The sequence below is a fragment of the Cynoglossus semilaevis genome, chromosome 8, assembly GCF_000523025.1.
Source record: "Cynoglossus semilaevis isolate Cse_v1.0 chromosome 8, Cse_v1.0, whole genome shotgun sequence".
NCBI lineage: Eukaryota > Metazoa > Chordata > Actinopteri > Pleuronectiformes > Cynoglossidae > Cynoglossus > Cynoglossus semilaevis.
Window position 1 is genome coordinate 4,940,827 of NC_024314.1, and position 12,321 is coordinate 4,953,147.

A 12,321-nucleotide genomic window follows, 5' to 3' on the forward strand; every position below is an offset into this window, starting at 1 on the left:
AGCTATTCTCCATGCTACTTTGTCTGCTCGCCTAATGTACCCAGTAGTTTAACCCACAGTTGGGTCTGTGGATGCAAAGCTTTCCACCAGGGCTGAACTTTTTCTCAGACATAAGTCACTTCAAGTGCCCATGAATCAGGACCCTGAAAGGCCAGAACAAACGGAATGCCAGAGAGAGCCGGGGGCCTCAAAGGCAGCCAGAGATTTAGGGAGTGTTTGGGACCCTCAGAGCATTTGGATTTGGACGAGGAAGGAGGTTGAAAGAAGAAAAAAAAAAACAGCGATTGGAATTCTGTTGTCCCCAGCTTTCCATTTACAGGATTCAGGAAGTAATAAATTGCCATTAAGGGAGCGGCACGGCAGACTCGGTGCCACACAGTCGCCTGCATCATCCTGCCCACGTGCACATGAGGACACAAATAAACCAAATGTGTTTTTAACCCAGCCTTACTTCACCATTACATCCTGGAGCACAAAATACATGTCCTACTGGAACCTGTTCTCTGTCAAGTCTATTAGAAAGATGAAAATCTGTTCTGCTCTTCACAGAAACTCTTCTTATCTCTTCATCTTGACGACAAATCTTCCACCTGTTTTTCTTGTTCTTGCAAAACTCTGCATAAACATGTCGAGAACACGCCGCAGGAAACCTCAGATTTACTCCAGCACTTTTCATCTCAGAGTTTTCATCAAGCATTTTTAAGCCATTTTTAGAAACATTGTAGCTTTTAGCTAATATCCTGGCTGATCACTGACTATTTCTGTTCTATTTTCCATTCTTTACCAATAGCTTCAGATTTTAGTTTTTGTACAACTGAGTTTTTTCTTGCTTTCTCCTTTTGTTTTTTTGTTTTGTTTTTTTACAACATTGAGTAACATTTATTTCCATGTGGACTAACCTGTAATTTTCTTTTGGTTATTTTTTTATTATTAATTTCTTGCTACTGTGAAATACAAGTGTTAACATTTGAGTTTTAATAAGATTAAACCTTTTTGGAACCCTCTTATCTATCTTATGTTTAAGCTAACATAGCTTTTTGAGGAGGCTTTTAGCATCATTTCGCAGCGTATTAGCCATCTATCGGCTAATATCCTACCAACAAAAGTTTTTATTTCTGTTAAATTCCATTTATTTTTTGCAAAGTTTGAACTCTTTTTGCAGCTACTTAAACTTGACATAGTTAGACATATTAATCTGGAGCATCCTTTAGCTATCTAAAAAATAACAACTTTTAGTTCCTCATTATTTTAATATTTCCTGCCCAAACCTGGTTTGTTACGTCATAGTGAGAAAGGAAGTTTTTATTTATTGTATTCTGAATCAGAATGGATATAATGGTAAGATTCGCTCAACTTTTTAAACATAGGTGATATTTCAAAGTACTTCATACTATTCAACAGTAAAGTACAGACCACTTGAATGAAAGTCCAGCCTCAAACTCCACATCCAAACACCTCTGCCTCAGTAGGTTAATGTGTGTGAACCTCCAAACCTCCCTGACTATTTACTGCCTCACTGCTTTTCCAAAATGTCCCTGTGGCTTGGGGGGCCCGAGCTACTAGAGCCTGAGACCCTGGACTCTCTGAGACACTTCACTGCCCCCCTCCCCAGCAGTCCATCTGAGGTTACTGCTGCAGGGTCAGATAAGCCAAAACAAAGAGCCCTTAAAATATACTCCCCCTTCAACTCATACATCATGTGACATTTTGACAAAGGTGGGCTTCCTGAATGGCTGTCACTTCTCTGTGGCCCCACACTGAACTCAACGACTGCAACGACTACAGCCACACACTGGCACAATTAGATTATGCCCTAGACAAAAAGATTTTCTTAACAACATGAGCAGAGTTCTGCACTGGTTATATCAGTATTTTCAGATCACAACAGTTCTCTTTCTACCACAAACGACACACTAACCTAACTTTTTATTTTTTCCTAATGTACAACTGAGGTGTGATTTGAAAACATCAAGCCGGGATGTAAAAAATAAAAACCTCAGGAAAGTAGAGCGCACCATGATAGAAGAAGGTTGTTAGGTGTGGACTTCCGTCCCTCCCTGGGGGTGTTCTGAGAGGAAGTTGACAGAGACAAAGCTTCAGAGATGAGAGTGCACACGGGGCCAAAGTGCTCCTGGACACTCCCTTCTATTCCAGCAAAACAACACCCCACCTAGTACACAGGTCCTATTTAGGCATGTGTGATTGTGTGTGTGTTTTCATGGGTCTTGACCCTTTGTCCTGGATCTCCAAAGAAACCCTTTGTTAATGAACAATATATGTTTTTAATCTCATCAAGTTAAAATGTTTATGGAAAGTAAATTTAACATTTTAACTTCTAAATAAAGAACTGGACAAATGGCTGAAGAAATGCATTTTGGGAGGAAGGAAGAGGACAAGTCTGAAAACAGTCCCCCAGCAGAAGTGAATACACTTTTATAAACCATTTTGGAAGTTCAAGGATATCTGGGCCTGGGTTTGGACTGGCCCCATCACGTCTATTCTAAGTTTTGACAGTGTCAACAGTGTCCTTCTTATCACTGGCCTTCTTCCTCTTCTCTTTGCAAGACTAAATCCAGAGACCTCCCACTGAGGTGTGTTTTTACTACAGGAACTAGTACCAGGAAATAAAATCAATTGACAGGAAGTTTCTGCGTTTCCATCGCAGAGTCCAAACACTACAAAGAAACACCCAGACACTCTCTTGGCCCTAAAATATATCATAGTCTGTTACATTTATGTTTATAATTTACATTTATAATTTTAGAAACCTGATGTTACTGGGTTACATCATTGTGTCTGCTGTGCTGACAGTTTTCCACAATTCAGTTGATCAGCAGATTATTGCCAATACTCACCCCTACTACCAAGACAAGCTTCTATAGTTTACTACAAATAAAACGACAGTATGCCTCTATATTCAACTCAAGACTGACTTCCTTCATGTGTTGGTCCTGTCACATTCACACTCAAATTCACACTCATCCAGCACTAAGATCAGAAAGGATACTGTGTTTCTACATTCGTTGTGCATGTTGAACGGATATAAAGATGAAAAATTGGGTCAAAGATCATTTTACTCTCTCATCTGCTGTGAATCATTCTTGGTTTAAAGTTAAAAAAGAGAAGAAGATGAACCACTGAGATGTGGTTCTAGCAGTGTGGCGGCTCTAATGGGTCTGGTGTAATAAACAGGATGTTACAAGACACAGTCAGATGAGCTGCTCTGGTCTAAGTGGCCACCCTGTTATACAGCAGGACTTTGGCTCTTCAGCTTTTGGCAGCTCAGCAACAAGGAGCAACATGAAGGTTAGTGCCTGGCCCAGGGACACATTGGCATGTAGACTAAAAGAGTCATACTAAAATTAAATTAAATTAATAAAATTAAAGCTTAATTTAACACATTATCTCTTCAGCATGCTAACTCTAATTTTCACAATAAATTTACCAGTTACATTTGATTTGCCCTAATAAATAGCTGATATTAAGACTGTTCTGTTTTTCCTCTCCTTCACTCTGATGTTACGTAAATCTGACTCTCTCACTCCCTCTCTCTCTCTCTCTAAACTGACATTTTATGGCCGTATCATTAAATCTTTCCCACAGTTTGGTCCACAGCTGTTTGCTGGCTGCTGCACGGCAGAGGAATCAAAACAGGCACATTTCACTCTCTCCCCTCCTGTGCCAACAGATACTCGAAGCCTGTATATGACTGAGTGGCAGCAGCCTTTTCACCTCCTCAATTTTCAACAACGCTCTGTCAATCCTGGCGTCAGGTGAAAGGAGATTTATGCTTGGAATGTTCACACGGGGGGCAGATTCAATTCAAATGTAGTAATATTCCAAAGGCAAACTGCTCCTGTGATATTTGAGACTTTAATTAAATGTCATACAAATGTAGTGACAAATGCATTGAGTGAAGGACAAATGTATTTTTTCCACTGGCAAAGTAATTTATTCCAAGACTCCTGAAGATTTACTGATTTCTACAAAATAAGAGTTCATGTTGTTTTCAATGCTGTTTGATGGTCACTGCCCTACATGTTGTCAGGTGAGAAATAATGAAGGTCAAATGCTACGTCACAAAAAGCCGTATGATAACAATAAGCCAAATTAGCCATTAGCCAAAAAGGTTAAAAAAAGCAAACAGCCACCTATGACAATAGCCTAATGCTAGCCCATCAACGGCTAAAGCTGACACGTCAAGACGTCACACGTCACAACAGCATAATCTTGGTAAACAGTTATAGATTTTTTTTTTAATTCAAAACGATCCAGTGTTCACCAAAGGTTCCCAGAAATGACATGGAAACACAAATCTGTTTCGACTTTGGTTGTGCATGATTTGTGATAATGTGTGAAGCCGCAGAAGGAAAATAATTTAATGGGATCTGCTTAGATTACGGGCAGTCACTGAGACGCAGCTGTGGATTTCAGGGGAGCTTTATTTTCCCCATAAACAAATGCCAGTAATCCAACCCTGTGCAACCCAAACATGAGTGGCTGTGCATCCTGCTGCCTCTCCATCAGCCCAGCACCAGCTGAGAGTGAGCACGATGTTTATGAGCACACTTTGGCATCCCAGACTCCCAGCTGACCAATCCCAGTTCCCACAACACCCCGGCACAGCTGGGACTGATGATTTCCCAAATGGAAACTGTGAATCTTCAGGTTTGAGGGATTCACTAAAATTTCCGTGTATAATTCCCGGGCCTGAGAAAACACCAATGAGCAGCAGTTAGTCTTCTGTGTGCTGCAGGTTCGTAGCCCCATTTCTGGTGTGTAATAGGAAACGTCTATTCACGGCAGTGAGTGGCACTCAAGGGAAAAAAAAGAGTGGTCAGCCATAAATTGGAGTGGGCAGTTTGGCTGGGTGAAGAGGTCAAGGTAGAATAGAGAACAAGGCTGGAGTGGAGCAGGAGCACGTTTATCTGTCCATGTTATCCCTGTGAAGTATTGAAGGGAGGAGAGCGAGGAGCGCCCTTTGTTCCTCAAGGGCCTGCAGATGGCTGTAATCCCCTCCAAAATGCACACTGAAAATCAATCAAGACAGGGTGGACATGGTGTATGAGTGTGCAGGCGGGCGACATTTTTCTCAGGGAGGGGGTCCCGCTGCAGAGGGGACCCCTAGTTGGCTCACACCAGGCTTTTTATTGCTTTCCCGCCAAAACCAAGTAGAATGGCAAGGAAAGACTTTAAGACTGAATTGCGACCCCCGTTAATGTACCCTAGCCCAGCTGCCTAGTCCTTGCAGTATCCAGTGGCTTACGTTGTCCACAGGTGGTACAATCACAAAAACAATCACAACAACTTCCAGAAACGGACACAGGTATAAAGTTAACGATGTCATCACTGGTTAACCCCCTTTGGGGCAAAGTTTGGGCAAAGAAAATGCAACACCTATCTTTTTTTCTATTTTGCTAATCTGCAACATGACTTTGTTATAATATTTAGAGAGCTTTTACATTTTGTCCAGTCCATCACTTAGTGTCTGTAGTATCATGTTATACTACTGTATTAGTATTACCATAAGGAGCGTTCAGTACTTTTAGGCCAAGATCAGACTGTCCAACTTTTTTAATAATTCCAGACCCATGAGCTACAGTAGTATCATGAGTAACAGACTTACCACAGGCTGCACAGGAAGGAGGAACCAAACAGAACCGATCACCAGGACCACTGTGATTACCTCAGAGCAGGAACAGGAAGAGGGTGAAGCTAGGGTGATGGCACTACACAGAAAAAGACGAAAACAATTGGTGAAATAAAGTTGAAGGTGAAGTGTTAAGTCACTGGCTTCTGTTTGTAAACGCATTCAAATTTTGAGAATTCTATTGTAGTACTAAACAAAATACTGATTACACTAACGTGGCACAGAAAGTATGAGTGGTTTGACTGTTGTACTGTTTCCACTTTTCAGATTTGTTTTTCATCAAAGTTTTTGAAAAAAGTTTTTATTGGGTTTTAGCCATGTTTGTTAGTCAGTTATGATCCCTGGGTGCTTGAATCACAAACTCATATCATTTCCTGTTTCACATGTGGGGTCTTACATTCAAAAGCCTTGACTCTTGGTCGTCATGTGTGGAGTTGGTGTAAGGGTTAGCTTGTCTCTGACAACTGTACTGTATTAGTTCTATTGCCCCCTGTTGATGTGTCTTTCAAATAGCAAAATTGTGTTACCAAGTTAGGCTAATGAGATCCGGTACATAAAAACTTGGTTTGAGTCAGACCAAACCTAACATTGCATTGACCAAATAATAATTAATTGTTATTTATAATTGATTAAATAATTAACTTTTATGTTTAAATGACAAATTTCTGGTTGCTAATTTATATAATTTACATTTCCACCTGTGCCTCTTCCAAGCTAAATCCAGTTAATCCACTGTGTTCCTCATGTGGTGACATCATCCTCCAGGACACCCAGACCCAGACTTGGAGTCTACCCTCTGGGAAACACACCTGTCTGTGGCAGAACTCTCCAACCCTAGGATTGTAGTAATGTGTAATTAAACACAAGGATTATGGTCTTAGAGAAAAACCAGTCTGATTATGGAGACAAAGGTCCAGAAACTTCCCTGACAGTTTGTTCCATTTCTCAGCTGTACCTGCGACCCACCAGTCTAATCCTGCAGTGCTGACTCACGGCCCAGCCTCCCCTCTTCTAGGCACTTTTTTTTTTTTTGGCCTGTTGTCTTTAGCCTGAAACACGGGTGTCAGGTTCCGTCCTCAGAGACACATTGCCCTGTGCCTGTTGTTTGAAAAGTTTATTAATGAAAGAGGGAGGCAGGAACGAAACTGCCACTCACACTCGGGTTTGTTACTTTACTCGTATCTGTTTGCACGTTTCCTCTGCAGTTTGAACCTCTGGGCTGAGTTTGTCAGCAGATACTGCCAGAGAAATGGACTGTGTACGTGATGAAAGACGTGCAGGTTCATCTTCAAGGTTCCATGAATACAGGTCTTTCTAGTATTAAGCAACACGTAGCTCCTCCTGTCTCCAAATCAGGGTGGGTGTCAGTTTAAATGCCCTGGTTTTCGGTTATATTTTGGACAATTCTCCCTAAAAGATCAGCTAAGAAAGAGATTTATAATAAACAGTATATTTTTCTTTCATGAGCTGAATTCCCTCTTTAATCCCATCCCCCACACACAGGTTTCTCCTAGAGTTTTAAGAGTATCTGGTAAATTTGTTTGGAATGATCTCTGCCAACAATTTAGTCTATTTTACACCAGGGAACATCATCCTTAGCAACAACACGTCTCTATCACCTGAGTTTTCCCAAACAGAAGACTTATTATAATTATTTACTTGTAATAACACAGCACCCCCTGGGGGACACCCAACCCCCATTTTGGGAACCAGTCACCTAAGGTAAGGAGTTGTGCAATTCTGCTCACTCAAAACTTTATTAAGAAACAAATGGTTCCTTACCAGATTGGCTGTACTTGGTCTTGATTGACCTGAGGTCATCAGGTCATCTGTTCACAGTCATCTCTGTTGTTTGTAGGTTTTTTCTACTCAACTTTGGGCAGAAAGAAGAAAAACCATACTGTGAGGTATCAGTGTCCAGCTGGAAATAATCGAAAAGACAAACCAACTGGAGTACATCCAGGTCTCAGGTCATGCTCACCTGACCGGCTGTTAATCATGATGCTGTCCGTCATGAATTGAGTCAATACAAGAACACAGGCATTTCTGACCTGCTGGTATATTTGCAGAAAATATGAAATATATATGGAATCATATTTCGGTGAAATTGCTCTTAAACTATGTTGTTTTGTTTTTATGAACATAACAGAATTGAAAGTGTGGTTTTCAGTCCTAGTGGGATGTGACTGAGCGATGGTGACTGGCCTATGAGAGCACTCTCGAGACCAAGTGGGGAAAAAAAAAGAAGCAGAGAATCTTTGTGAAGCCGTTTATGCGTCAGATGTGCTGACAGTCAGGCTGTGTGTTTATATTCCAGCAAAGTGCACTCACACACTGAGCATCAGTCCAGCCGCTGGGTCTGTCTGATGTGTCACGGGCTCCCCACGCAGGCCTTCCACTCTCTCTCTCTCCCTTCGCTCATTCTAGGGGAACATGTGCGCAGGAATTCTCCCCCAATTAAGACAGGGATTAGCCGGGTCCACTGTGGGAACGGCGGAGTGTGGGAAAGCAGAGCGTTTGCCCCTCTCTCCTTCCCTCAGCGGCATTCAGCCTCATTTTCACTCGGTCCTCTTCATCAAGCTGCCTCCCTCCCCTGTGTTCTCACCCTTACTGTACCTCTTCCTCCCCTCTGTTCTCACCCTATATTCTCCAGCCTCTAGTTTTATCACTCTTTTTTTTTACCTTTAGTAGCCCACCCCGTCAACCCCTCACCCTCCCACTCATCTTCATTATCAACTCTCTAGTCTTTATGGCATATTGATCCTCTACTTTTTCTTTTTCTCCAACCCCTCTCTCCCTCTCTCCCCCTCTTCTTGCAGTCACCCTCAATGTCCAAAGCTTTCAGGACTAATTCTTCAAGGTTTCCTGAAGTGTACAGCTCCTCTGTGCTCCTTCCCTTCTCCTCCTCCTCTTCCTCCTCCTCCTCCTCCTCCTCTCCTACCCCTCAACGCTTCTCCTCTCAGACAGCCTTCACGCTGAAAGCTTGTCTGGAGAGGAGCTGGGGACTCGCTGCGTGAATTGTCTGAAACTGGCAGACAGAGAGGTGGTGAGGAGGGGGTGGGGGTGAGAAGACAGTTCATCGGAGAAGAAAAGACAGGTGTCTCAGAAAAGAAATGCAGACAGTTTTGGCTGGAAATCTGTAGTTGACATAAATGTATAGCCAGCATTGGAAAATGGATGTACCATTTAAGACAAAAACTAGAAAACTTTAAACTCATTTATCAACTGTTTTTACATCTATATTTGTTCTTAAGTCCCCTTAAATTCAAACTTTAAGAAGTGTCACTTTGCAAACAGACATTAAAGCTTAAAGCTGATGCTGGAGGCAGAAAACAGTTGACAAAAATGATTATTATTATTATTAAGTGTTGAAATGTCTTTAAGAAGAATTAGAAGTTTTATCTGCAGACTAAGCTTACTTAATACATTCATTATATAATACATGTTTTAAATTCAAGCTTTTAAATTTAAACTCAAAAAGATCATGCCATTACTCAACAATATGGACAGCTCTAAAACAGACTACATTTTTCTTTGTGTAAATGTGGAAAAATAAATATACATGTGTGTTTTATGAGAACTTAATTCTAATTAAATTCTTTTTTTTCCTCTTTGTTTCATACTCTTTGGAATCAGTAGTAAGGTTTGATCTACTCTAATCTAATCTGATTTAGTCTGCCAAAAGTAGCTAAGGAAGTTTAGCTGACCCCACTGTGTCCTGTGGCTAATCCTGTGGCTAACTGTGGCTAACTTTAAGCTATTTTTGGCAAACCTCCCAGACCTTCCAGTTGTCGTAGGGAACATGCAACACACCAACTTCATCTCCACATGGGAACTTTCACTTCACTATTGTGGCTCCACATTTCACACAATCTCGCCAAATCATCGGACCATCTCGACAGATTCCTCTCCCACTGCCTCCACATTCCTCAAACCCACTCTCACCTTTTCCCCCCTGGTTCCCACTCAGTTTCTGTCCTTTCCTTGCGTTCCCGTAAATCTCTTCCCCCTGCGCTCCTTCACACAAGGCTTGTCCGTTCCAATTAAGGCAGGGTGGTGCAGCCCCCCCGGCTCACACACTCTGAACACACAGCCCCCCCCCCCCCCCCCCCCCCCCACCCCCCTCACACCTCCACTACATTAACCTCCTAAAACAAAGGGCCTGTTGACAAGCAGCCCATCACAGACCATGTGAGGAACTTCCTCCACACAGGCTCAGCCTGCTTCCCATCAGCAGAACCCTATGTTCAGCCAACCTGTTTCTCACTGAGCTCTTACAACATACTGTACTGCTGAGCCTAATGTTAGCCTCCAAACACAGTCAGAGTCTGAAACACGGGCAAGGGTCTTATAAGAGAACTTCATTAATATAATTCTAATCTTCATGTATTTCAATTTTTTAGCACCAGCCAATAAAAACGGTCTAAATTACCCTCCTATGACCTCATCACTTACTCTACAACATTTAGAGTTTGGGCTGCAGACACAAAACTCTGAAAAAAGGAACAAGGGGCAGTGGTGCCTTGATGGTTAAGGACTTGGGTCCAGAAGGTTTCAAGTTCGAGTCCACCAGCTGCTAAGTTACCACTGAGGTGCTCTGATCATGGCACCGTCCCCACTCTCTGCTCCCCCTTAAAGCTGTTCACTGTTCACTTTGGTGATGGGTTAAAAGCAGAGGTCACATTTGGTTGTGTGCAGTGGTGAGCTGTGTCACAATGACAAGGAGTTCACTTTCTTCTTCTAAACTTGTGGCCAAAACATGTTGATGAAGTGGGATGATGTCATACAGTTTATGGACAGGTAAACAAACATAAAAAAAACAATAAAACATATTTGAAAAGTGTAAGGGGAAAAGACGTAAACATAAACATAAAAGTTTATTTTTTGATAAGATTGTTTTTAATATTTTAGTTTTAAAATTTTAGGTAATTTATTTCCTCAGAATTCTGGGTCTCTTGGGAATTCAAGGATTCTAGGAATTCTGAATCTAAAATCACAGATCATTTACATTTCCTTTATAACATTTATGTAGTTCATTTCTGTTTATGTTAGATTGCAGACATTTTTCCCCACAATTTGAACTTTCTCAAGGAAAAACGAGTCTACATTGTTAATTTAAACAATAAACAGACTAAGAACCAAATGTATTTGATTATATTCCTGCCACAAAGAATGAAAGACACAGGGAATTCTGGGATTTTAAAGGCAACATTCTGAGGATGTCACATGTGAAGCTCATCCATGTCCATACATTAAAACACCATCCATCATCTTTCCCATTATCTCCATCACAATAGTGACTGCATACAGTGGTCACTGACTGTTCACAGTCGGACACTCAACTTTTCCAAAAAGAAAAAATTCCCAAAGATGAGAAAACTCTTGGCAGCAGGCCTCGTTGCCCTGACCAGCTGTGGTGCAGCCCAGACCAGACCACCTCACTCCACAGTGCCCTCACACTGATGAACTTTCTCTGACTTCTCCTGCCTTTCTGTGGAATACACTCCATTTTCCAGAGCCCTCTGCAGAAACTCTTCTCATGAGAACAACTTCTCATCATCTCGTAGCAAAAAGAGGAACCTGCTTTTGATTTTTCCCACAGATCTACCGCCGAGAGGACCCGGTCTCCAGCACCCGACGCTTTGGCACAGTGACTATGTTGGCACAGACCCAAACTGAACCCCCCCTCCACCACAGCCCTCGAAAACCCCCTTTTCCCAGGGTCCTGAAAGTGTTATACATTACTAACAAAATCCCACTTCCCATTCCTCTCAGACTTTCACACCCCTGATATCCCTGCAGCCCCCGACCCCCTCCCACCACTGGCATGCCCCCTGAAAAGAGGATTGGGGTGACATGTCTATGACTCTTTTCCATCTCCTCTACTTTTCCCATCATTCCTCTGGGCTTCTTTCCCAGAACAATTTCCAACTTAAAGCTTCCTCATCCCTACGCATGTATAAGCCGTATATTTATCCAAAGCAACAGTTGTAATCAAATATTTCCTTTAAGTCCACACTCTCTATTTTTAGAACATGTCAGTTTGTCACTGTGGCATGAAGCACAGCCACAAAAACACACACAAAAACAAAACACCCAGCATCCCTTTCACTGTGTAGGGGCCCAGTCGCTGCCCAGTCAAAGTGACATGGAGGTTATAAATATGAGCCCTCGTCCTGGAAAAGCCCGACTCGTTTGTGCCACAGTTTCTCAGCAGAGCATTCAACAGGCGTGTACGTGTCTGGGTAACATGTAATGACATTATTCTCACCAGAGTGACCCCTCGCTGTCACTGCCCTTTCTTCTCCCCACCTCGTGAAATTGACATAAGCTTTGCAAACATTCCAGGCATTTTCTTCTCAAGGCTGAATGTATTTGGGCAAGAGGACAGGGCGGGAGGGGTTGGGGGGGGGCTCCTTTCATAGAGACACAGCAAAATGAGCAGCACCACCTAGTGATGGAGTCACATTTTAGTTTAGAATCTCTTCAAAAGGTTTTTCAGATGCTGAAATGGTGTAAGTGATGTGAAGAGAGTTTAAAACTGAGGTGAAGATCGTCCAAATGCTTTTTAGAATTGTTAAGCTACAGATTTTAGATTTCATAGCATTTTTCTTAACTAACATTTCTGGAATTGTGAACAAGAATCAGGTTGTTTGCAGTCTATTCAGATC